General features: G+C 45.1%; 1 protein-coding gene across 1 annotated transcript in view; it reads right to left on the bottom strand.

The window, feature by feature from the left end:
• Positions 1-27446, bottom strand: part of TOP3B (DNA topoisomerase III beta) — an 83653-nt gene that overhangs the window by 34498 nt on the left and 21709 nt on the right. The gene's annotated exons all lie outside the window — the stretch shown is intronic.

The following is a 27446-nucleotide window of genomic DNA, read 5'->3' as shown; positions in this document are numbered from 1 at the left end:
GTGTGAAAGCCCTGCTGCCCATCACTGCGTGCTGACGGGCAGGGAAGGCAGTTGTCCTGCTCAGCCATACCTACAGATAGGGTCCCAGCCAAAGGTACTCTGGTTTGAAGCCAACAGCTACCCTGGTCACCCCAACTGTCCCAGAGGTTCCCCTGGCTGGGAGCAAACACACGGAGATGAGCAGAGAGCAAGCCTGGGAGAGCAAACGTCCCTGGTTCTGGCTCCTGACCACATGCTGATAGAGCCGTACAGGACAAGCGGTATGTCACTGGAGCACCCCGATCTGCCGTGGGAGGCAGATGAGAGCAAAGCTGCTTGGGGCCAGTCCCACCCACTCCCAGCAGGGCTCTCCGTGGCAGACACATATTGCTCTCATCCAAAAAGAGCTCCAGCACAAAGCTTTGAGTCTCTGGCAGAGGTGCAGCTCTTCTTTCCATGCACCAAGTATTTCCTGATCTACTTTCAGTTCCCTCCTGCACAGCATCACTGTGCAACATGCAAGTCAGGGGTGGAGAACGCCCCCCTTCCTGAAACCTTTGGAAATGGCTATTTTACCACAACAGGGAGAGAAAGAAAGGACACTGAAACACGGCCCAGCCTGGGCCTCGGAGCCATCTCAGGTTCGGGAGGGAAGGAAAGCACAAATAGCTCAGAGACCCCCCAGTCTGGCTTTCTGCAGAACCTCCACATATCAAATTGAAATGGGCCTCTTTTTGCCCCTGGCTGTTCCTATAGTTTAAATGCTTTAACCTTTAAAGGTAGCATTCAGGAACCATGGTACTTAAGTGTTAAAACTAACTTGGAGTGTATTTTTGCAAAGAGGAAGGAGTTTTTCAGGGGCTTTTACCTCCCAGACGTGCATTTCATTTCAGCACAGGTCATGTGCAGTGCTGGCTCTGCCTGTAACCTGCCCATGGTCCTCCATCTCCCCAATTTCCTCAGCCTTGTCCTGAGAGGATCAACAGATTAGGTACAGAGGATTTAAGGCTTCTTTAACAGTGGTGCTGAGCCCCCACTGCTCCTGGCAGTAGGAAGGGTGCTGCCAGCATTGCTCTTCGCCCTGGTCTTCGAAGACATTTTCAGACACTGGACAAGAAAGGAAGAAAAGCTCTTCCCTATCAAAAACCATCAAAAAAATCTCCAATTTTCATAACGCCAAGTTCCCTACCATAGCCCCTGCTTATCCCCAGAACAGGCTCTGCACAGTCTGTCTTCCTCTTGAACTTCTTTCTTGTTCTGCCATTTAAGCTCCCCGAATGTCAAAGTCCAACTTCCCTGCTCATGTAGCTGCTCATCCAACCCTCTGCTCCTCGTTCCTGATCTCTGTCCTCTCATTCTACCTCCACTGTTACTTCCTACTTCTTTTGTTTGCTGTCATGTCTACAGATCTTGGAAAAGGCTTTTGCTTGACATAATCAGCTTTGTGCCTCCTCCTCCCTGTTGTTTTCTAAGCTTTGCTATTCTTCCATGTCAAGTGCCTTCTCCTCCATCCTCTGCATGCAGCTACAACCATCTCCCTCCCAAAGCACTCTTCTGGTCGGGGTACCAGCAGCCCCCTTACAACCAGGCCAAAAGGGGGACCTTTTTCTTCTTGCACCTGAAGATCACATCTTCCTTGGGCCAGTGGGTCAGTGTTCCTTCTTTCCAGACTTCCTCAACTACTAATTCCCCCTTTCCCTGTCTGAAGCTCAGGCTTCAAGTAATTTTTATTTTTCTGTCCTGCCGGCATGCTGGCCCTCCACAGAGTTCTGTCCATCTGCTATGCTCTACAATACATTTTTCTCTGTATATTTTAACTACCAACAACTACCTCTGCAGGTGAGTCCCAGCTCATCTGGCAGTGAGAACAGAGCTTGTTTTCCAGGACAATTCACCCCTCACAGTTTGTTTGCTGAGATCACCCACAATAGCATTGAAAGGATAAATTTTTTGTGAGGATACCTCTACATTAAGAACAAGAAGCAATCAGTTCTTTTCATGCTCTGATTGCCATTAAAGTAGTTAGGTTTGGGGTTTGCAAGTAATTACCTGCATTCCTTGTATAACATGAATATAGCAAAATTTCAGCTGCAATCTCCCTAGGACTGAGTAGCCACCAGACAAAAGGCAGCTGCATCTCGGCCTGCCTTGCATTTGAAAGCAGGGCAGAAAGGTGAACATTTCTATATGCCATTACAAAACCAAGCTTCCAACCTAGCGCAGCAGCCAACAGCTTTTCAGTGTGTCCATGGCTGTCTATCACAGAGCAGGTACTGGAGCATGTATACGGGGCAACCAAACCCACTCACAAGAGACCCAATTTCTGTAAAGCCTCCAAGAGCAAATACATTTCAGGTTTCTGGCCAATTCTTCTCTAAAACTGGAGAAGAGCAGGTGATATCTCCACCTAACAAGGTAAAACAAGTCAAATCTACTGCCACCAACACTTCACCTCCTAACTCCTGCCATACCCACATAATTTTCCTATTTTATTAGTCACCTCTCTAGGCAGAGGCAAGACAAAGCAGCAGATTACCTTGATTAGAAGCCAAAGCAAGAATTAGGTTTTGGGTTTAATGGCACATGGACACAGCCTGCAGTCAGGTCCCAGAAAAAAGACGACATTAAGAGAGGGGGAGAGCAGAACCTGCAGTTCTACCTCGTCCTCCAAAATGCAGGAGGTAAGACATAAGCAAACCACTTCAGGGTCGGGGGGAGCACAAAATATCCTTATAAAAGAGCAGCCCAGCTGAGTTCCAGCCCCCAGTACTCACCAGATGCCTCAAAACAATCTTCAAGCAACTGTGCTCTAAAGAAATAGCAGAGGCTGAAGGAACTCAGCACTGTTGAATGACTCCAGTGCTTGGGACAACAGCAAGTCCCCACCTGTGGCATCCCAAGAAGGTACAGCATGAGGGACACATGGAATGAAGAAATAGCTAGCCAGAAAGCAAAGCCCCCTTAAAGCGTGTTTACTGCCTGTGGATCTGCACTAGGTTGCTACTAACAAGCTTAAATGGGTTTCCGAGTCAAAGGTGGTTATTCTCTTGAATGCATTTTTTCCCTTGTTTTTCCTTTTCCTTTTTATTTTCTTTAAGTAGCTTTTTACTAAATAATCTTCATCTTTCCTAAATTGTCATTTCCCTCTTTCTTTCTTATTGGTTAAATCTGGGCTGAGGTTTGATTGCTGTAGGACAGAGGTATGTTAGGAAATTTGATGCAAAGGACAAGAAAACAAAAATCAGAGGTATTTGGTCTGAAAAGAGGCTTTGTCCAAGGCATAATTCTTGTGTGTTTAAGGACAGAGTAATAGATTTGGAAGGATAAGTCATATATCTTAGGATTTTCTTCCCTGCCCCCTTTGATTGATTAATTCCAGTCTCTTCAGATCTTTGCCTGTTCCCACAAACCTGGAATCTCAGGATTGTTTGATTAAGTCATGGTTACCATGACAATAAAAGTGCCTCTGGCCAGTTTGACCTTTGACTGGATTCAATTCACTGAGAGAAATGGACAGAGACTATAGAAAAAGCTTCGGCTTCACGTCCACTCCTGCATAAAGCGGGCTCCGCGCACTTTCAGGGAGTGAGCTGGTTGCCCTTTTCAAAAATATAAAGCAGAAAGGCTCTGGAAAGCTTTTCTGAGGTTTTGGTAACCAACCTCATGGTTAATATCACTTCAGATATAAAACGCACACAATCACAAGGTGGGAGACTTATTGGAAAATGTGGCATTTATCACAAGAAAAAAAGCTGGGATCATGTTTCACGTGTCTGACACCCAACTTAAAACCACGCCGTATACACATGCACCAGATATTTTGTAGGTATTTACGAACACCTACCCCTGTAAACACGTAGGCACACAGAAAAGCAGATTTCAGACTTAAAGACTCGTTTCTTCCCCTTTCCCTCCAGCCCCACCCCCATGCTGCAGGCATTGTGCTGCTGTTGCTCATATAGATAATTATTCCTTTTCAAATACTTTCATTGTAAATCCATTTCAGCAAAAATAAGGGGGGGGAGGGGGTGAGGTGGTGGGGAGAGATTTCAAAATTAAACCTGTTACGCGATTTGTAAATGGGCCTGACAGAATGACAGCCGAGTGGCCGTTGCAAGGCAATTCATGCATGCAAGATTGCCAGATCCCTGGTGGGAGAGTACGCCGTGCCCGGGCAGGGGCTCCCCTTGCACCATGCTCCTGGCTGCTTGGCGCACTGCAGCCCCCTCTCTTATATTGCTTTTTCTCCATGAAGGAGAGAAATCTTTTTTTTTGCCTAGGTCAGAGCAATGATAAAAGGCAGCTAACAAGGAGGCTTGTTTCTGAAGCCACTGGCTCCTCAAAATGCCATGGATCAACATGGTGGCAGACAGAGTCAATGGTGGAAGCCATTTGGGAAGAGCGGGCTTGGCTGCGCATGGACGTCGCGCACACCTCCGGTGAAGCAAGGGACGGCCCTTCCTCAGTACGCTTGCCCAAGGTGAACATTAGCCAATGAAATGGCACAGAGCCAAATAAAGGGAAGAAAAATAAACCCAGGCACTGTAAAAACAGAGTGAAAGAGGATGTCTGGGCTGAGGCAATAGCTGCGTTGACCTTACTTGGGTAATAGACACCGCTAGCTTAAAAGACAGACCGGAGTGGGCAAGCGGGAACTTAGAAATTCATTTTCCCAGTGTAAGTCCAGTTTTGGACTTTGATTTGCTGCTTATTTACTGTCAGGAAGCTCTTCCTCTTCTCACCTAGTTACCTTGAATGCTGAAGCCATAGCAAACTGAAGGGGATTATTTGAGCCCTCACGCAGGCTTTTTGGACACAGAATCCTCCCGCTTTCTGTGCCAGCTGTCAGGACCATAGTCCGTCAAGGGGCACATTTTCAACAAGTTCAATAGAGAGCTACCATTTAGAGCATTTTGGTTCAGAGAGCAAGTATTGGAAGAGATATTTGTTTGGGAAGGGATAGGGAATAGAGGACTTTGGCTATTTTTATTTATTTTTAAGGTGAATGATAACAAGGAAAACGTCAAGAGAATTGTACAGGAAAACAATCATTTCCAGAAGAAATTCTGTCCCCAGTGGAAAAGCATTTTTGCTTCCAAGAGAAATCAAAGACAATTTTCAAAAGCACCTACCCGACTTTCAGGGAAAATAAATTCCTAGAGAGTCTCTGACTTTGGCAAAAACATATCTGAATCCTTCTACTTCCACAGTTCCTAAGTGAAACTGTTTGAATCGGATGACGATTTCGCCTCTGAAGAAATAGCAGGCATCTACCTCACTGGCTCATTCACCATCCTTTGCAGCACGACAGGAAAACATTATTAATGTTGCATTTGCCTGTTCCATCTCGGCCTTTCCCTCCCCTCATTCTTTTGATGCTGAGTGCTTCCAGTTGTGCCAGTCTGTAAACTCTCGGCAGTATTTTGTATTTTCCTTCAGTCTCTCTCTCCTTCTCTGTAAGATTTCACCAGCCTATTAGTGTTAGAATGTGAGTGTTTATTAAATCCAGATATCTATTTATCTATTGGTCTATCTTTATGCAATTCATATACATGCATGTCTGCTGAAGCACGGTCCTGGGTATAATGTTCCATTAGAGTGAAATGTTTACATAAAGGAAACTGAGGAGTTTAGCTATTATAAACCTGGACACTGTCAGTTTACTTACAAGAATGTCATATACAGTCCATGGCCAGCCTTAAATTGAGACTATCACATCTCTCCTTTCATATCTGTCCCTTTTTGTCTTCACATGTGGCTTATCACAGACATAGCATGGATTACTTCAGATGCAACAAGAATCTCAATATTAGCGAGTAGTATGATTACTAGCAAAACAGTGTCTGTGCATGGTGACTATCAGGCAGTTTCTTTTTGTCCAAGAGGATGTCTATCCCTGTAACTTCAGGAAAATCACACAGACTGGTAAATGTGTCTCTTCCTCAGGAATAAATCTATGTGCAGCCACTAGTTTATTTCTTTACTGAATCAAAACCCACATGTCAAGCCCCTGGTGCCCAAGGTAAGCGGTGATTTGAGAAGGGAAGCAAGGGTCACAGGATGAGCCAGGGATAGCCGCCACCAGGAGAGCAGCTTGGAAATACCTGCCACTTGGTACAGGCAGATATTCTGCTCTGGGAAAACATGCCTTATTTTTAGATCCAGTCAATAACAGGATGTTAGGTGATCACTGAAGACAGCTACTGCTGCATTTAAAACCCTGCCAGCTAGCTGTACTCATCTCCAGAGTCACCCTTAGCATAATCACAAACAACTGGTGTGATTTTAAACAAAAGTGGCTGCCCGTGGCTCACGGTGCCATTAGCTGAGCAGAGCCCTGTCCTTTTCCCCCGCCAGCCACGTTGCCGGAGCCTGCTGGTCACACAGCGGCTCTCGCTGCCGCTGCCTGCCCGCTGCCTCCTGCCTCACCCTGAAAGGCAGCCGAGCTCTAATGACCTCCCATGCACTTACATCTAACAGATACGTTTCTGAAAACAGAATCAGACCTCACACATCTACGACCACTTTAAAAGGCTTCCCACCACACCGCACCTTCTGCTCTCTGTTCTCTGCACTTGAGCGGAAGAATTGCACAAGTCTCCCCCTCCCTCCCACCCTTTCCACCTAAGCTCTTCCCGACAGCAAGAAAAACGTAGACCAGCAAAAGGAAAGCCAAAGAAACAACCCTGGGGCCTGCCTGCTCAGGGAACAATTTCCATATCTGGCTTTCACTGCTGCTGGAGGGCTGGGTGCAGCCATGCTGCAACTTCTCTCCCTCTGTGCCCTCTGCTTTCCACGGCTCCACGTGGGGAAGGATTTCGTTCGCCAAGTCAAACCAGTCAGTGGGAGAACCCTTCCATCAACACATCCCCAGAACTGTCCCTCCTTTCCCTCTGATGCCCACCCAGTCAGGAAAAAGGGGAAAAAGAGATAACAAAAGCAGTCTTGGTTCTCCTCTTCTCCCCTCACAGCTGTGATTCCCAGCTGCCAGGTTTACAGAGCACCTCTTGCTGATGGCCATGGGCCGAGGCACACGAGGACAACCTCATGGGGCACATCCAAGCCACATGCCACAGCCAGGGCGCGAGCAGGGGCTGGAGACAAACAGGCATCGCTGACACAGTGCCAGGACTCATTCACCAGACGGATACTCAGAGCTGCGCAGCAGCATAATGGGCGACTTCTCCACACCAAAGCACATAACGCTGTGGTATGGGGTCACAGTACCACACCATAGCTGGCACAACCTCATAACAGCTCTGCGACAGAGAACTGAGATGACGTGACGTGCCACTACACACACAAACCAGTAGCGGGGCCCAAAGGTCCTTCAACAAGTCAATAATACAGTGAAACTATGAGGTTTTAGGCACTGGTTCACAAAAGACACAGGCAGACAAAAAAGATGGCTTTGATACTAACTCAACCCACCAATTTTTCACTGAAAGCAGATCAGTAGGGCAGCCTTGTTCCGAGGTTTTGTACTGGAGCAGGTCTCACCTGCCTGTGCCATTCCCTCGGGCTGTGCCAGTCACTGCACTACAAAGCCAGCACAGATCCTGTCAGGTGCTCTGGGCAGTTCAGCAGGACCACAACCACACGGCCATGGTTTGGATTACCAAACTTTTGGATCACTGGGCTACCAGGGGTTTGGCAGGCACAATCCCATATCAGAGAATAGCACAATTCTGTTCAGTGGCTTAAATCTAAAGGACCAAGTCTCTTCTCCTGTACAACCCAAAAAAATTTCCTGCCAACTGCAAGGGACTTTCAGCCATGTCTTTTTTAAAGATTAATACCAGAGAGGATAGTTTGTGTGCAAGGTTTGTGATACCTGTATATCAAAGGCTCTCTAAAATACAAATTAGCGCTAGCAATGTGCTGTCAGATTTTTACTTTAAGAGATAATAGCTCTTGTCATACAAATGTATGTATAATTTCTAATCCCACCTACATTTTAAATTAGCATAAGAGAATCTTGACATAAACTGTTTTCTGAAGAAATAAAGCAAATACCAATAACAATTTAAAATAAATTAAAATTTGGGAGAGGAAAAAATCCCCCCAAAATCTTGACAGCTTCAACTCTCAGACTGAGACGCCATCTGGCCCACCTTCCTTTACTAGTTCTAGTTGTGATTTCTTTAACTAAATAGTTGTAATAAGCTATTTTGCAGAAGTAGACCAAGAAGGTGGCTGCAACCCCTTTAGCAAAGCACAACACACACACACACACACACCTTCCTCCACGTCCCCCTCTGCTGGGCTACATTCATCTCCTTTTGGGCACCCACCTCTGGGGCTCTCTGTTCAGTGCATCTTGAGCCCAAAGTGCTTCTAGGGCAATGGTTTAACCTCCCCAGACGAAGACCCACTGCTCTTTTGAGTTTTTATCTCTCCCACTAATTATCCCCCTCCACTTTAACAGTCACATTGCCTGCCCTTTGCTATGGTTGTCATCTCTTCCCTCATGCCTCTTCGGTGACTGGAAGACAGAAGGAAAAGCAGTGACTCATACCAAGTAAACGGGGTTTGAACTTCCTTCGGGTCCGCATTTCTTCTGAAATGGAGCTGGGGAAGCTCTGCCAGCCCAACACAAACCCTCCTCAACCAGCGCTCCCCCTCGCTGCCACCCTGGCCTTACCCCCATTTCGGGGGAGTGAGGATGTTCACTGTTGAGAACCAGCTGAGGTGAGGAGCTGGCTGTTCTTCTGAGGCCAAGGATGCGAGATGGCAAATTTAATTCTCCTCTCTTAACTGCTTCTTCACTAAATCTACGCTGCCTGCTAATCTCCTGCATCCCTATAGAAAAGTCACGACTGAAGACTCAAGTTGTCAAAACATCACATGTCTTTTCCACCAACGCTGGTGGAAGCATGGCTGTGCTCAGCTGGAGCGGAGTTGAGCGAGCTTTTAGAGGGTCCCTGTTTCCAATTTAGCACAGCTCCCAGGAGGTATTACATTTCCTGGTGCAGAGCAGAAAACGCTTTGAGATCCTCAAGCACAAAGCCCTGTTGTTTTATTCATTTGTACTGCTGAGCAAATTCTCTTTTCAAGGCTTCCAGTGGGGAAACGTCCTCCAGTTTCTTCATAGCGAAGTCCAGATTAAAGCTACCTTCACCCTTTTAATGTCTAGAAAGCACAATTCCTTCAAAGACCAGCTTTATTTCCTGTATTCCTGGAAGATCTTTTTAATTGCAAGAAATACGCCATTCCTAATTACAAAAGCATTTAAGCTCATCCTCTATTCTGTTGTGTTGTTGGCAAAGCCCCTGGAAGAGCTCTCCAACCTGAAACTTCCAAGGAATCTATTCGGAAACCCATTGCAGCTTCCAGATAATGCCCTGCCAGCGTTATTAAAAGAGCAATGCACGAGCAGGCTCATACTCGCATTGCAGTCATTCTTGGCACTCCCGCGGGCTCCTCCATCCAAGAATCCTGCACAGCTCATTCCAACAGCTGCCGCTTCCTACCGGCCCCATGACTAACGTGCGCGAGCACCTTCCACAATCACCTGAAGCTCACGCGTTTTACGGCACTTCATGAATTACACTTTACAAAGACCCTCTGGTGTCATCCCTGCTTCTCCCACGAGAGAAACTGACGCACGGAGCTGATCAGAAGCAGCTGCAGAGGTCCTCGCACCAGCGGCCAAGGGCAGGCTGGCTGTCTCGGGAATTCGGGACAGGCTCTCTGATGTTTAACATGGTGAACACCGCTGTCCCCAAGCACTCATGCTGTGCTACCGTCAGCCAACCAGATCCCAGCATTTTTTCTTGAATTTTCCCCAGATTACAACCAGGGCAAGTTTGCTGCTGCTTCAAAACAATGTTTCTCTGATTACAACCTAGGCTGACAATTATAGTGATTTAAAACCAAACTAATTGTGAAGTACTTTGATCATGCTTAGCACAACTTGTGGTTTGTAGGCTGAAAATAGTTAAAAGGAACCCTTGGGTTCACAATTTCCTTGCATATAAATTTTATTTTGATACATAAGGTATGATTTTAATATTAAAATTAACCTTGTGCCTGTGTTTTCCCCTGATCCCATTTCTTCTTTGAATATTATTGCTGGTATAATTTTCTCTCCCTTACCTTAATATTTACCACACAATTTGTTTTAGCTTAAACTTAGCTTTCCTTATTTATTGGCTTTTATTAAGATGAGTTTCCTGAAGTATATCTTGATTTTGGTCTCAGTTGCTTCTTTTCTTTTGTTAAAAGAAAAAGGGTTGGCAATGCAAATCGCTTTCCTGCGGGGGCAGAGAGAGGGGCACCCGAGCAGCAGACCTGGGGTACCACAAGGATCTCTGCTGATATTACAGAAGCCCTAGCAGCAATCTGCACTGCGTTCATTCAGCCCATGCACAGTTTTTGTTAACATAGTATGGGCAATAAATCCTTCCGTTTCCCCGTCCTTCCTTCTCCTTGTTGAGAGTACAGGACCTTTGCTTTTGCAGCGCTGACAAGCCGCATCGGTTGGCTGCGGCCGAAGCTTCTGGCCAAGCACTATATGCAGACCCCTATTTCGAACCACATTTATTTGTGGCACAGCTACCCAGGTAGCACAGATACGTGCCCTGTGTTTGGAGGACCCTCACGGCTCCCCTCCTTCCATCCCACTGCTTCTGCCCTTTCCTGCAGCAAGCCTCCACCTGGGGCTGCCCCGGACTTTTCCTGCCTCCGGCCCAGCGCGTGCTCGTTTTCGGCGTGATTTCAGGTACGAGGGGCTGCTTCAAAGGGAGGTGCACATGTTGGTCCCATCCCCGAACTGGCGCCTCTCTGCCTGGGAAACCTGAGAGTTTCTGTCCCTGCTTATGAACCGTGACATCTGCGCATTCCTCGGGCACTGACCCCCGGGGGCCACAGGTCACCCCCAGGTCAAGCAGTTTCCTCTTTCACCACCAATAGAGACCTTGACTAGAGGTAAATTATGTTGCAGTTTAAGGAAATAATTTGAAACACTCTTGTAATTATAATAAATTTTGCTGTTTACATTTTAATCTTCAACCCTTTCACCCTCTGGTTCTCTTGTTTAAGGAAAAAAAAAAGTGGGGAATTATATATTTAGCAGAAAAACTCCTGCCATGGTGGACAGTTGGGTAAATAACTTGAGTCCCAGTAACGCAACAGCTCCAAGGTCTTTGTCTGCCTTCAGCATGAGCATGCACTTTTGTAAGAGCAAGATCTACTTAATCTTCAGATAAGTACACTTGTGCAGTGCGGCTGGAAACATAATCCAGTGTCAGGAATGCCACGTGATAACCAGTCCTCGCGGCGAGGAACTGTAAAGTTACTTGAAGCAAAATCTTGAGCACCTTACTCAGGCAAAATTCCAGTCGGCTCCAATGAAATCTTGCAGTAAACCAGACTTTGACTCATGGCTATAGAAAGAGCAGCTGTTTTACTGAGCATACGTTGTCATCTGATCATTTTCGCTTGCTGCTCACGAGTGCTGATGGGGTTGGAAAAGTCTTTCATTCGAAGGAAAGCATTCAAATAACCAAAATAAAATCCTGCTAGCTTTCAGCTGGGTACCATCACTCCATTTGATATTTTACTACAAGACCCTGCACACGTACAACCATTCCCCACTCACCCAACACACACCATCATCCAAAAACTGAATTTGGGGCAAAGAAGCAGCATAATGACTACAGTAGAAAGGTAACATCAAGTGTTGCAAGAATGAACGCTCAAGGAAAGTGAAGAAAACAACAAAGCTACTTGCTACCAAACCCAAATTCTCAGGACTAAAGAATAGCACTTTTTTACAGGAAAGGTCAAGCTTGGTGCCCATCACCACTTTGAATGAACAAGAACTAGAGCCCCCCACCTGCGGGTGTCAGGGTTTTGCCATCCCACATCACCCTGCTTGAGTGCTATGCAGTGTCAGCACAACACTGTGAGGCCAGGGGAGCAAACAGAGCAAGTGCAACTGGTATCAGCACACTCCGATCTTTGTTCTGGTGCAGACTAGTTGTGTGTCCTAGGGCAGGCAGCGTAACTCCACTCTGCTTTAGCAACAGCACTTGCAAAGCAGGTACAACAATCACCTTCATAAAATGCCGTCAGATTTACAACTGCAAGCTGCTACTCATAGCAATATTGGATCTATGTTAGGTATTATTACAGAATGTCACGCACTTCAAGAGCTTTGGATAGCAATAGCTTACACAGAGAGAAACGTTGCCTTCAAAACCAAAACAAAAAACACCACCACCAACAAAAACCCGCACAGACTAGCACAGGCTAAAGGTACTCACTCACCAGCAGCCACAGAGGAACCTCCTGCAAAGCACAGTCACTCTCAGAATTACCCCTGTAAGGCTGAAGTAGCTGGACCTGTCAAACTTAAAGCCTAGCCCTGCATGCAGCGGTGCTCTCTGGGAAGGGAGTCCCTGTAACAGCGGGCTTGGTGCAGCTGGGTAAGCGCTAAGTGGTTTGCTTGCTGTAATGAATAGCTCACTGACACCAGGTGGTCCTAAAGCGTGGGCAAGATAAGCCCCAACACTGCTTACTGGAAAGAGAAAGGGGAATATAAGGAATCACTGACCAGTCCGTTTTCTGGATCTTCCTGTTCTTGTTTCTGGGCTGCCTTGTAGGGGCAGTCTGTCCAGGGAACTGCTGCCTGCCTCTGGGTGCTGCCTGTGCATGGGGGAGACAAGGGGCAACCTCGGCTCCTTTCTTCCCCAATTGCAGCCCTATTTGGGGCAGCACAGCTCCAGCTACCCACTGCTGACCTCTTCCCACCCTTCACTGTGTCAGTTATGTACCTGACAGAAGCACAGGATGTCCTCAGCTGAAATAATGCTGTTCTGCTCTAGAGGGAGGGTGGTAGCAGGGAGTAAGAGTGGACAACTTCCTCTGCGGGACCAAGGGGAGGGAGGTGTCTCTTCTCTGCTTGAGAGCACAGGGAACAGCGAGACACTGGGCAGAAATGTGGCAAGAGTCTGTAGCTGGAAACCACTGCATTCCTGTTGGCAGAGCATGATCTAAGCCTCTTTATCCTTTTTTCCTTCCTGGGGATCCTTTCCCTAGCCAGCTGGAATAGTGTACCAGTATCTTGGTCTCCTGTCATGGAACGTGAAACTAATCCTGTTGTCGCAAGCTCTGATGACAGCATCCTGCACCTTTGAATATGTACTGTCCCTTGAGACACGCGCGCACAGCCTCCAGCGGAGCCAATGAAAGCCGCACGCCTGTGTCCAGAAGCAGTTTCAGTCCTCACACTGATCCACTTCAATGATTTCAGCAGAAGATGCTGTTGGCTGGTTAGGGACTGGAAGCTCTCCAGACCTCAGTTCTGGGCTGCAGTGGAAAGTCTGTTTCTTTAGCACTCTGGTGCACTTGTCGTCCTGCACCGACACAGCCTAATAGTGTAATTCTACCTGCATTCAAAGCCAGCAGCACAGTCCCACTGCTTTCAGATGGAAACTGTTCCAAGCCCTTAATCTTCAATTAAGTGGCCAAATTAGAAATGAATAAGCGCCTTCCATGTTCAAAGGGTTGAAAACAGTGATACTCTATGTCTTCCTAAAACACAACAAACGAACCATTTCCAAACAGTGTAACAAAGCAGGACTGCACAGAAAAGCACGGAACTGGGTAGTAAAACAGACACTGCTTTACACTGAGCGTCCCCCCAAACCTGGTCAGCTCCCACATGGGACCTTTTCCACACTCTGCACGGCCCAGGGGAAATGATCTCAGCTTCTGCAGTGCTTGCTTTTCACCCATCTGCTGCTGAGGGATTTCTTAAAAGCAATCTCTCTCTCAGTGCAGAAGTCCTACCAGGAATAGCTGGGCTAACAGAGCTTTCCCCATCTCTAGTTTCTGAATGCATTAAATTAGATCGGCATCTTGTTTCGGGACAAACCTAGGTAGATTGCTCTTTTGATCTACTAGGGCCATGCCTGTGTTCCTCTGACGACAGGATATCACAGAAATCTCGCAGGAGTTTCCATGGATCCTCCCAAGGAGCAGCAGGTATCTATCATTCCTATCAGCACTACTCAGAGCCATGGCAGCAGTGCTGATGGAGCCGCAGCACACAGGTGTACAGAAGTGAAGACGAGACAGTGCTAGATCCTACATCACAATGAAACGTCTTATTGTCTGACTTCTCTGAGGTTTCAGGAAACAATGGAAAGCAAGAGAAGGCAAGTGAGAATCTGTCAGTAAATAGGCTGGTCCACATTTTTGTCCAGCCCTAGTTTCTATGAGAACTCCTCAGTTGCTTTCCCCAGAGTCAGTGTCTCAGTGGGACAAACCAGTCAAATCCTAGAGACGGGTTTCTCTGGGAATTCAACCACAGGACTGCTGCCCAGCCTTCGCTAAGGCTAAAACTAAAATCCAAGAAGTGTGAACTACGGACACATCAGATTATGAAAGCAATCAAGAGATACTGTGATCATTAGCAATCTCAGTGGCCTGTGCTAAGAATATTTATTCAAGCAGATCTGTATTCTGAGTCCTCTAATATATTTTCCTATTGACCCATAGACAGTTTACAATGTTCATGCTCAAAACTTCAGCTCCCTCTCCCATTTTCTCTCCAGAGTGGAGAGCTGCATGCCCTCCCCCTCCCTCCCCCCCCAATCTAACCTGACACATGGGTTTGGAGGAGTAGAGATCAAGATATTTGCTTTGCCCCACAATCTGTAAGTACAGGAGGGATCAGGGTAAGACCTCCCGTGATTTCATCCTCTGAGAAGCAAGCAGATGCCCTAGTGACAAACTCACAGGAATCCAGAATTACTCAGAGCATTTTCTCCTCTTGTATCCAAACATGGATTATGATGCACGATCAAGTTGTAGTCATCTTGCAAGAGGGATGTTCTACCACTGGGGAGTTTTGATTCTCTTCTTACAATTTATTACTCTCTCTCTGACTTTCATTTTCATTTAGTTATTAAAGCTCTGACAGAGAGGTTTTTGCCCCACAGGGTTAGAGACTTGATCCAATTTATTGTAGCTACTTTTTCTTTCTTGGAATAGCAAAGTTAGCTGTTAAAATATTTTGGTAGATATTCAGCAAACCCCAAACTCAGCTGGTGCTTAGGTAATCCCGTGGACCACAGGAGAGCATCGTGGGGAAGCAAATGGAGAGGGTAGCTGATTCATTTTCCACACCTGCACATTTCTAAGTATCTGGTACTCAGATGAAAAATGAAACACGCTGCCTGCTGTCCATGTGCTGGGCAGTCCCTGGTCACCTGTAAAGCAAAAACTGCTTGTGTTGGGATAAACACCTTGTCTGAGCCTTAAAGCAGTGCCAGGGGAGGGGACGGTTGGTCCCAGTGGACAAATGAAAGAAAAGCAGAGTGCAGGGTGTGCACCCTGCCACAGAGGAGAAGAGCTGGGATACCTCATTCTCCAGTCCAACTCCAAATGGACAGTGCTGTATTGCTGAGGGTTCTTGCAACAATAAAAAGGGCTCTAACACCTGTGGTGTGTGTGCAGTATAAACCTTGCCACTCTCTCCTGCTCTTTGGGCTCTGACATTTCTCTCACTTAGTCTTCCCTCAAGCTGCACAGTTCAGGAACACACTTCTGCTTCTGTTCAGGCAGTGCAGATTACTCACATCTCTGCTGCCTGACTTAACCCTTTTTACCTCCTCTATCTCCACTGAACGCAGAGCTTTTGTTTGTTGCTTATATCAGTGCTGTCGGGAACCAGCGTCTCCTGATGCACTTGACACCTTAAGAAGGAGGGAACCACAGATTTGCACTGGAACTGAAGAAACCACAGTAGAGAGAGAAAAAAAAAAAAAAAAGGGATTTTGGTTGTGTCTCCCCTACAAGGGTTCCCTTACAGTGAGCACCTGGCACCAGAAGCCCCTGCCTCAGCTGCTGCTGGGAGGCACAGTGGCAGCAGTAACAGCAGAAATCTCACCAGGACAGATTTTTATGTGAGCGACCTGCTCCCAGTGAAATCACTTTGAACAACAAGACAGCTTTCTTCAGTCTGAAGAAATCGGTACGCTCACCCCAGCCACTATTTATTTTATAAGTGTCCTGCGTGTAATGAAAGGAACAATCTTTCTTACCATCTGCCTTACTGAGAAGCACATTTTGTGTGTCGACCAGTTTCTGAGCTAATGGCAAAGTGCACATTACTAGCCCAGCAGTGAAAGCATTTGTAAACATCATCATCATCAAAGAGGCCTAGAGCTGCAAAGGCTGTTTTTTGCCTTGTGAGTTTATGTCTGTAAATGACTAATTGGTAAAGTTTTATCTGCAGAAGGTGGTTGGTGGTGGAAGATATTTACAAGAAAGAAAAGCAGGAAATAATTCATCTTGAGAAGCTGAATCTAATCTGAGATGCTCGCAAATTAAAATGGGCTTTAAAAATGGGTTTATTTTCCTTGAAAACATGTCAAAAAATACAATTCTAGTTTCTATGAATAAGGAATGGAAATGGGCAGTCAGAGGGTGCAAAAAACTGGAAAACAGGTGAGCGGGAGACTGCGTCATGGGCTGCTGGAGCCGGGATCACTGTGGAGGAGTTTCGGGATGGAGGAGCTGAGCACTTGCACCCACTTGCTGCACTTGCCATTAATTTACTGAAAACAAACAAGATACCGGATTTTGAATGACACAATGGCTCAACTGTGGAAAATAACCACTTGCGTTTTACTGCTTTATTTTATGCAACCCTCCAAAAATTCTTCTTCTTTGAAATAAAACCAAAAAGGAAAAAAAAAAAACTGGTATTGTAGGCTAGAGAGCAGGATTTTCCTCTAGGCCATGAAGTTGTTAAAATCATTTCAAATGAGGTTGGTGTTTAGTCTTCGCTGCAGGAAACATTGCTCTACCTGTCTGAAATAGCTCTTATCAGGAAAATAACGCTCGCTACCTCTGCCGAAAAATCAAGGGGTGACTCTTTAAAACAGTTATATGACCTTTAAAAAGTACACAAAATAAAGGAACAACAAGGATGTTGGGATCCCCATTAGTTAAATGGCCTCCTAGGCTTTCATTGGGTCATGGATGTATTTAACTAATAGAAAACATCGCCCAGTCTGATTCCTGTCTTAGAAGGAAAATAGGGATAATTTAGTATCAGGAGTGATTAATGTCATTTACTTACCCATTTTGTTATAGCTGTTACTGAATTTAAAATGCTACTCACAAATTAAATATTTTACAACCATTTTGCTCCTAATTGGTTGCAGATCACAGATTTCCTTTAAACATAACGGCTGTTTAGGTGGTGGGGTTTGCAATGCACATTGTTTTTTTACAATCACTTTTGACATTTTGAGAATTTGTTTAATTTTGATTATTTTCAGTTAAATGAGATGAGAGCATTCTCAGCAGACTATTCTCTGGAACAGTCTGTTGTTTCAAAGTGTGGTTTAAGTGCACAACACCCTTTACCATATTAATTTGCACTCTTTGCCATATACATTTTGGTCTTTAAGACTCTGAATTAATGTAGCTTAAAGAGATGCTATCTTGATTGTTACTTGAGTCAGGATAGTTTAACAAACTCGTACTAAAAACACCCCATCACATAGTGAATCTAAAGGTTTTAGAGATTTCTTTTGATGTTATCTTTTAATGTACCACTGAATTCAAATCCAAAGGAGCAGTAATGAAGCACAGAGTGTGCATCCTCTACATGAGCAGTGGAGGAAAGCTGGTTACTTTTTACAGGAGGCTAACAAATAGCAAGTTTTGGTGTGCCAGGGACTTCTGAAAGTTGTGCTGAAACCAAGATAAGGTCTGCCAAGAGCCAGCGAAGAGCAGTAAATAAACTTTACACTGCATCCGAGTCAACTCCTGTTAGACAAAGCTTACATGCATACCTGGAAGAAACCCTAATAGTCTGTTTTAAATATTATCAAGGTATTCTTACTGTGGGTTGGTTTCTTTGTGTGTGTGTGTGTGGTTTGTTTAATCACAGTCAGAGTACACCTCTCCTCTCTTAAATTTTTACACTGGAAAGAGAAAAACTGTCTGAGCTGAAACGTAATGATGCTTGAAGTTTCCACTGTCAGGTCTTAGGAGAGCAATTTTTCTCTTAAATTCTTAAATTTTTAAAGGATTTTGATGGTGTTTACAGCACCAAAGTAGCTTCATTCTAAGTTGAGGTCCAAAAAACTGCTCTCTCTGGTTTCTGCCACAAAGCATAAGTCTTCCTCTTCACTTGTAATATTAAATCAAGTACTTGGAAGAACTGGTGAACTGCTGCTGCCCTGCACTCACTTGCCCTTTTCTCTAGTTCTCTGTCACTACTGTCCAGGCAAAACCCAAGCCTTCCTTGATGGCACTGTAATTCCCCCCAAATGTTCTCTACCCAGAGGAGCTGCCCAAGGACAGAACCCCTGCCTTGCCTCCCCACTGCAGCTCTGCCATGTCACAGCATTTGCCCACTTTGAAATGCATGCGACGTGCTGCAGCAACCACGCACGGGCTGTATTTGCCCCTTCCTTTCCCAATTCAAACATTTGCTCCCTGATCATCCAAATATTGATTTAAACACTCTTTGATGTCATTTGGGGAAATGCATTTGAACGTTTTAAATGTGGACTCAGTCCACTACAAGGAATACTCGGAGGATTGAGACAAACAGGGACCTTTTGCATTCGGTTAGCTAATGTCATATTCCCTCCAGCATTTACTAAAATCATTTAGTCAGAAAGATAACATTGTGGATAAGGAATATTTTTAAATGTTTTGAAAAGCTCCTGTTATCTGTTTGATCTTAACAGATGACTTCTGCAATCTAAATTCCACCTTCACAGATAGAGAAAGCTACTATTCTGTAAGAGAGTGTTTATAGTAAACCCTATCTGAATTTGTCCTGGGTTTGGTCACAGGCTCCTAACAGGTTTGAGCTCTCACTGAAGAATTAGTTCTCCTTGTGGGTTGTTATTTTCCAGGTACAGATCTCAATTAGTGTGAAAAAGCTCTAGTTCTCACAGAACTGCTCCCAGCTACAGGCTGCTGCATTTAAGCAGGACTTCCCAGTTTCTAGGTGTATAAACACCCAAATTTCATTGCTATTTTTTCCCCATTGACATGAAAGGCATACATAAACATGTTCAAGAGCTAGCAGTGTTGACTGAAATATTTCTAAAGGCTCTTTTACACCTTAAGCACCCACCACTTTCCTGTGGTTAAATGCACAATGTGTGTGAGATATTAACCAAAGAAACTCTGTAATTGCAAAGATTATTTTTCAAGGCTTGTTAATTCATTTATTTTCATTTTCCACTTGTGCCAACAAAGCCTTGCTTAACTAGTTCAGTATCTTTCATTACAACTGATGAGGAATGCGGGGTTATGATTTAAGGTAGGTGCTCTGCTCAATTAACCAGAGGGATCTGAATTCTGAATGTGAACTAATAAGTGATATTTTAAATATAACTGAAGCACTGATCCCTGATGGACTTGAATAATTGGTATACAGCTTGCAAGAAAATAATTTAACAAAATGCTAATATTAATTGTTTGGGATTTGTGAGAAGATCAAACCACACAAGTTTGAAGGTAATGGGAAATTAATCTTGAAACAAAGTTTTAATAAAGGTTATTTCAAATGAAGCCTTGCTGGTGCTGCTGAACAATACAAAGGTTAGATTTAACTTTGGAAGCATCCACCAAGGCTGCAGGTTTAAAACAGAGTTATATTGGTTAACAGCTAAAAGCACTGGAAATGAGTTTTCAATTCATTTCTAGGACGTAATTCAGCAGCCATGCCAAGCAAAACTGCAAACACTTCTTTCTGCAGTTTTCTGTTTCATTCTGAAGGACAGTTTATGAGCTAGTCAAACCGAGAGCACAGAGCCACAGGTCACCCCCCGCGCCCCCCAAATTTAGGCTGAAGATTCACAAGTTTTGTGAACTAAAGCATTGGTTTGATAATCAAACCATAACTTCATCACTCCATCTGTGCAGGTCAGTTACTTTTGCACACACAAAGTGCATCTGCACAAGTGTTTGCTGGTGGGATTTTGTAGTTAAAAAAGGAAAGGCTGCTCCCAGCATTAATCAGAGAAACAAATACCTCTGCTCACACCGCACAGAGACAGGCTGCGGTTGCACCTCAACAAACACACAACTATCCTCATGTTTGGCACATATTTTACAGATAACCTAAGGCAGAGAAAACCTCTATACTGATTTATTTTCATATTAAATTCTTAACTCAGAAGTGAGATGTGACCCTCAGATAAATCTCCCACAATACCCTGCTGATTCCTCCCGTTTGGTCAGGGCTAACAGATTCAGATTAATTGGCAACTCTGCTGGGGGGGGTAAGGAGGGAGGTTTGTTCTTCAGTTACTTTTCTTGAATGTCAAGCAGATTAGTGCACTAAAATGCCTGGGAGATAAATATGCTGCAGATTTCAAACAAATGAAATTCCAAAATTGTTTGTTGAGATTAATTCAGTGAATGAAGGAAATCACTCTCCTTTTTTCATGCTCTCTGAACTGTGGGTTATACAGTTGATTTTGTTTTGTTCGTAAAAACAAAAAACATTTAAACTATTTAAAAAACAGCCACTAGATTTGGAAAGAAGGAAAAAACTTAACCTCAGGTTTGGCTTCTAATTAAATTTAGTGGATTTTTTTTTTTTAATAACCAAAATGTTCTTCTTGACACTAAAAGAAAGAGTGAGATCCTGAAATACTTTCAAGTGTGTGTTTTGTTGCTGCAGTGCACTCCTAAAAAAATGCTTCCAGTCTTTCACAGCACAGCTCCCTGGCTAGCTGGAAGCACATTTTAATTGTTTGATTCAGCAAAACGACCTTTTTACTTTTGTTACAAACAGAGGTTTAAGTACATATTCACAGAATTATGAAGATAAGCTCATCCTAAGTATTTTAGGAAGGGTTTTTTATTTGTAAATATTTTATTTTAAAATGTACATACAATGGTGAAAGGATGAGCTTCCTGAAATTAGCTAACCCTGAAAAAGCTTCTTTCTATTTAAAATTGTATTTGTTACTGAGAAACCCAGCGTTCTCTAAAAGTAATATGCCCGGGAAAGCTTCCTAAGGCATATTCTGAACAAGATAGAAATAACTGTTGCATATTTGTCTGAATTAATACAAAATGTTTGGGACAATTTTGTCTAAATAAAAATCATTAAATAAAAATGGGAAGCATTTGAACTGTGATTTGAATACAACTTTACACTAAACAATCTATAAAAAAAATATTTACTTTTAGTTATATAGGAAAAAATAAAATACTTTGTTTTTTCCTTGTGTAGCTCCATTTAAATTATCTTTCTCAAAGTCGTGCACTTTTGAACCAGTAAACTCATTCCTCAGTTAGTGTTACACTGATAAACTAATTTCAAACAAATGTAGCCCGGTGCCAACACACAATTTCAACAAGTAGAATTACACCAACAAATATCAAACAAACTATTTGACTGTTTGAGCCTGTGTGAAATCTGAGAAAGGCAGATTTCTCAAACAATTGTTACAGGAACTTGGGGTTGTTTGCTGCTTTGGAGCTTTTTTCTGTTAGATGCAGCCACATTACGTTGTACTGATGAAACACTTTCAGGCTGCTTTTTGCTTTTAGATTTTACATTGAAATGAAGCTTCCAGACACAGCTATGAATTTTCTTTTAAATGATGATTAAGAACTGCTTGCTTTCTAAGGAGAGAACGTAGCTATTCACTTTTAGACCCATGCCAAACCTCTGCAGTATTTCTTTGAGCTAACCTTTATCCCCTTTCTGGACTTGCCTTGGTCTCTGCTAGAGAGCAAGTCAGCTGTAATTACTTACAGGTGAGTTATTCCATACTAATGAAATAGCTCTATGAAAACGATGTTATTGAATTGAAACGTAGATGGCAGAAACACATTGATTTATTTTGCATGGATTTTTAAACGCTTAACAATCCCCCCCTCTCCCCTCGGTGCTAAAGAAATTAAGACCCAGCAGCGAAGGGGAAGTTCCCTCCTAAGCGAGCCCCGCACCACTTTTGCACGGGCTGGGGGCAGAACGAAAAACCGGCTCGGTTTAAATGCTTCCTGGCAAAACCTCTCCTTGCTGACTTCCAAAAGCCCGGTGCTGGACACAGCGAGACACAGCACCCTCGCCTAGCTCGTGGCACTCTCCGCCAAATGAATTTGTTTACCCCGTTGTGCTTTTTTTTTTTTTTTTTTTTTTTTTTTTTAAAGCGTGGGTAACTCCACCCATAACTCTGCAACTTCCCACTCTCCCCGTCCTTTTTAACCTGTTAGGCACTGCTCCTGACCTCCAGCCATCCTCCCCGCCGCTCCGGCCAGCAGGCGCTTTGCAGCCCAGCCCCGGCCGCTGCAACGGAGCAGGAGCAGCCCGGAGCACGCAGCCCCTCGCAAAGAGCCCCCAGCAGCTGCCAAAACAGCGCCGGGGGGGCCCTGCCCTGCGCCCGGCTGCGGGGTGGGAGCTGCTCGGGGCTCCTCTCCCCCCATCCCTCCGGAGTTATTGTTATGATTATTATTAGCGTTATTATTATTTTTTCCCCTCTTTTTTTTTTTATATTTTTTTGGCGGGGGAGGGACAGGGGGGTTGTTTTGTCTTTACAGCAGCCATGCAGAGCCCCGGCTATTGATTTTCGGGCAGATGAAAGGGATTTTTACAGGCCTTCCCTGTGGAAGGGAGCAGCAGTAAAAGGTGATACCACCCACTCCGAAGGAATGCTGTGCATGCAATTAGGAGCGAGCTCCCAGCCGGGGGGTTCCAATTCAAAGCAAGACGAAGGCTCCCCGCCCCCCCCCAGCCCCCAAATCCCTTCAAACTGCCGAAGCCATCAATACGGATCGATGCCGCCCGCGCCCCTTAACCCCTTCCTGCCCGCTCCCCGCCGCCGCCGGCCATGGGGTCGGGGGTCGCGGAGGGGGGGGGAAGCGGCCACCGCCGGCTCCCTCCGCTCCCCGGGCACACCGGGGGCACGGTGGCCATCCCGGGGGGGTGTCCCCACTGCCGGGGGGGCTCCCCGGGAGCGGCAGCGCCCGGCCGGGGCAGCAGCGAAGCGGTTAATCAATAGCGGGGCTGCGGGCAGGGGAGGGGCGGGCTGGAGGGGGGATAAAAAATGCAGAAAGGAAGGAAATGGAGGGAGTGAGAATTAGAGTCGCTATAAAACCTCCCCGGCCTGCCTTACAAAAGCGGGAGGGGGGCGGGGGGGAGCCCGGCCGGGCCCCGAGCCCCCCGCCCCAGCAGCGGCCGTGCGGGGCTGCGGCTGCCGGCCCGACCCGCACAAATCGCGGCGGGGCACAAAGCGGCGGAATTCACCCGGCTTGGGGCAGAGGCTGCGTCTCCTCTCTCTCTCTCCTTTTTTTTTTTTCTTTCTTCCCTCCCTCCCATCCAATCCCTCATTCATAACTCGCATTTAGCGACTGTTTTTCTCATTCATGTTCCCTTCCCTCTCGGACACTGTCAAAGCGAGCACAAGAGCCTGCTTTGTAGGGGTTTGATCAGCAGAGATTTGAGATCTTGGGGCTGGCTGCGTTTGGGTTACATTCAATCACTTTTGAAGCTATCGATTGGATATGTTTATGGAAACATGAAAGGTATTTCTGGCCATCCGCTAGCTAGGAAATGATTGAGATTATTTATTTTTATCGAAAGGAACGAGGAGGTTTCTCCGGCTCTCTTATTTTCAATCCTGCAGACAGGAAAATGCCATTAAGAAAATATTGCATTTGTATCACGTTAAAACGATTGTTCAGCCTAAATAAAGACGTGTTTGGGGGGGTGGGCGCGGGTGCGTTTTAAACTTTTAAAAATCGTTTCTGACAGCTTCTCAATTACTAAAACGTTTCCGAGGGTGGCTTTTTGTCGTGAATAGTTCTTTTGTTTATATTTTTCATTTAAAAATCCTTTAAGCAGCTGCATTTGTTGAAAAACTCTAAGAATGAAAAAAGGAAAGAACAATTTGAATTTCACTGGTGTGTAGCCTCATATATGCGAATAGAGATATACACTCACAGAGCAATTTTAAACTGTTTTATTCTCCTGTGCCTGAATCAAAGCCCATTCAAATAAAACTTTTCTGTAAACTACTTGGCTAAAAATACGAGGATGGTGAAATCTCACCTATTTTACTGGCAACTTTAAGGATCATTCAAATCGGTGCTTAAAGAAAGGGTCCACTTCATACTGAAGTCTGTGTGTTAAAAAAGAAAAGTTGAGGTAGCTGTGCAAAATGAGGTTTAGGATTTTAGATGAGCCCAGAGGTGACTTTGATTCCCAGACTACATGCAGGGGCTTTCTGAGGTTGAGACAAACCAAAAGTCCAATCTGTTTAAGTTTAAACATTACTAGTCAATGCTGTCCCGTGAACATTTTACGAATCTATTTGTTCCTGTCTCCTGTGGAGTTTTATCAATTCGTTTTGAATCCAGCCTTACAGTTTTATCCACAGGAGCAAATGTTTGCAGGTAGTGAGCCGGGAAGGAAAGAGAAAACAGAAAAATCAAATCTATTCTTCCTAAATATATCAATCTTCCACAAAGATGGACTTTAAAGTTAATTTATAACAGCCTCTGCAAATATCATTGGAAACTTCTATGAAATTTTCCTTGCCCTCCTCTTTTCCCTTTGTTCCTGCCTGTCACCCACATTCACAAAGCATATGTATGTTCAAGACCTAATTAGGAAGGTTTTATATGGGTTTGTACATGTGTTTTCACACAGACGCTAACGGTGGAGCGTGTTACTGTGCCGCTCGGGTGGGACTATGGGAACCTTGCAGACGGGAAGAGTGTTATTAAAGAAATCGTAATTAATAGCATTAAGAAGCTGATTAAAATAAAAAACGCGTTATTGCAGCAGGGGTCTCATTAAGAAATAGTCATGCCTGTCTGCCACAGATTTAAGAACTTTCAGCCACAAGGCCTTGAACCGAGGCAGCCCCAGTTGAAGGAACGCAGCACAGACTCCTCCCCCGGTGACATCAGATTGAGTTACACTGCAAAACCACCCCAGGACCAGGGGAAAAAAATTCTGCTTTTCTCCCTCCCCTCCCTGATGTTTAAAAATGATAAAAACGCCATTCTTCTCCAGCACTGGACGTTTGCAAGGAGCCCTTCTTTAAAGCAACCTAACATCACAACAAATGTCTTTCATCCGCCTTCCTTTCCAAAGGGAGGGAAGAGCACAACTGCCCGTTTGCAGCAAAGCACCACCAGAAAAATCCAAGGAATTCCCCAATGTCCCCCAGCCCTGAAACACAAAAACCCAGCCGGTCGGCCCGGCGTTGCAGCAGAGTAATGCTCCTTTCGTAGCGCAGGAGGAGCCCAGTGGGAAGAGCTGCGCGAAGAGGCGGTGGATCCGGGGCTGGCGAGCAGAGCTGCTGATGGGGAACTTCCATTAACTTTATTTACAGTTGGGCCAAAATTAAACTGACAAAGCCGTTCGGAGCTTGCCGTAAAGTTACACATTTTTCATGTAAACATCCAAGGCAGTTGCCTTTCTCTAGGATGTGTCATTTCCTGTGTGGCTGCAATAATATATTAAGTAAAGGGATTGCAATAGATTTGCATATTTGTGCATGTATAGACGCTGGGCGTAGGAAAGCTAGCAGGATGTTGTATATATACAACAGCAGAAATCGGCAGAAAGCATTTTGTTCAAAAGTTTGACCACTCTGCAGTGAGAAATATGCTTCAGATACTGTTGGCATTCAGGACAAGGCTGGCAATGAAAGATTTGTGGATGAGACAGTGTGGGACAGGAAAGCCTCTATGTTTAAAGACTGGGGGAGGAGGATGTCATACTCAGGACACAGGTCACCAAAACGAGCTACAAAACCAACTTACTTCTTACTGGCTCCCTTGCTCGTTATTTACTGTGCCTCATTCAGTGCTAAACATTTAGCAAGACAGTTGTGAAGAGACACTGGCGACCGATCGCAAGCTGAAGGAATTAACTGCAGGGATATAGGGGCTCACCTTTGCTCCAGGAAGGACATCTTTCTGGTTTTGCTGTAAGATATCTACTTTTTTTTCTTTTTTTCTTTTTTTTCTTTTTTTCTTTTTTTTCCCAGCAGTAAAGTGTCAAACCCACAAAGGAAGCGATATAATTAGTGCTGGTACCTACTACAGACCCGGATCTCTGAAGAGACCAGCGCAGCTTTTCAAACGTCTACCATTTTGAAATCAGAAAAACATTTTCTAACAGACAGAAGAATCCCTCTTGAATCCCCCCTGGCCCTTTTGAATTCACGCCCTGCCTTACATCAAACGCTTTTTTGCTGATTAACTGCACAATCAGGTCCCTGCAGATCAGGGGAAGAATGGAGAAGAGAAAAGCAACCTCTTTTCCAGAGAACAATACCATTATTTCAGCTCCATTGGACAGGAATGTGTGATTTCACAGCCCACTGCCCTTCTCTCCCATCTCCAAAAACACTGCCAGAGATCCACTGCCCCAAGTCCCCACCCATTCGGCCCCAGACCCAGCGGTTACAACTCGGGTTCAGTGTCTGTGCGTGGGGGCTACGCTCACACGAACATACTTATATGGAGAAAATATCCAAATGGGAACCGACTCCCAAGCCCAGGAATAGATACAAAGGAAGTTTAGTTTATTTTTGAAAATAGCTAATATCCTTTTTCTTGTATAACGTAAAATTCTAGTTCACGTGTACACGAGATAGATTTTGGGGTCGGGCTGTGTTTGAAGGTAGTTAACAAATGGAATGAAAGGAGATTTTGAAACAAAAATCATTCATCACTTTAGGGAGAAATACGTTTTTCAAATACTGATTACTTTAAAAAAATGCTAGCAAATACAATAGAAAAAAAATCATAACTTTTTTATGTACAGAAGCGTATCACTTTCTTAAAGCTTGTTCAGTTCATTTGCTGTTAGGTTGGTCTCGTTTGAGTGTTAAAACACTTTCATTTTAAAAAGCATCTGTTGAAAACAATTGTTGAATAGCTGATTCCACAGGAGGAGCTATTTATTTCAGAGGTGAAAGCAACTGCACAAACGTGAGTTTGTTGGTTAACAACGTGGCAGAAATCTTTTCAAACAAGAACCACCAGCACATGCCCGTGTTACAGAGACCGTGCCTCATTGCTCTCCCGATCCCCGTTTATCCATTTTTTCAACAAATCCCGCGTTGTGCGGCTCGCAGGGTGGGAGCCATACCACGCAGCCTCCCTCCCTACCCCCAGACTCGGCGATAACGCGATGTGAGGTCAGCAGCGATGCCCGAGGGGAGCAGCCCCTGGTGTCACGCCGTGCCCCCCGCTGGCCCCCGGCTCTCGGTGCCTGCCCAGCGGAGCCCAGCCCTGCCCGGCCCGTACCGAGCGCGGCTCCGGCACCGAGCGGACCCGGGGGAGCCGGGCCCGGGGCTCGCACACGCGGGGTGCCCCGGCTCGAGCAGCGCTGCCTCTTCTGCTTTGCCCAGCTCGGCGATTTGTTTTGCCAAGGCAGGGCTTGCTTTTCTACTCGGGTCGAGCTTAGAGAAGGCAATATGCACGGAATAGCTGCAATC

The sequence above is a fragment of the Cygnus olor genome, chromosome 17 (assembly GCF_009769625.2).
Source record: "Cygnus olor isolate bCygOlo1 chromosome 17, bCygOlo1.pri.v2, whole genome shotgun sequence".
Classification (NCBI taxonomy): Eukaryota; Metazoa; Chordata; class Aves; order Anseriformes; family Anatidae; genus Cygnus; species Cygnus olor.
This window is presented reverse-complemented; position numbering and strand designations above follow the sequence as displayed.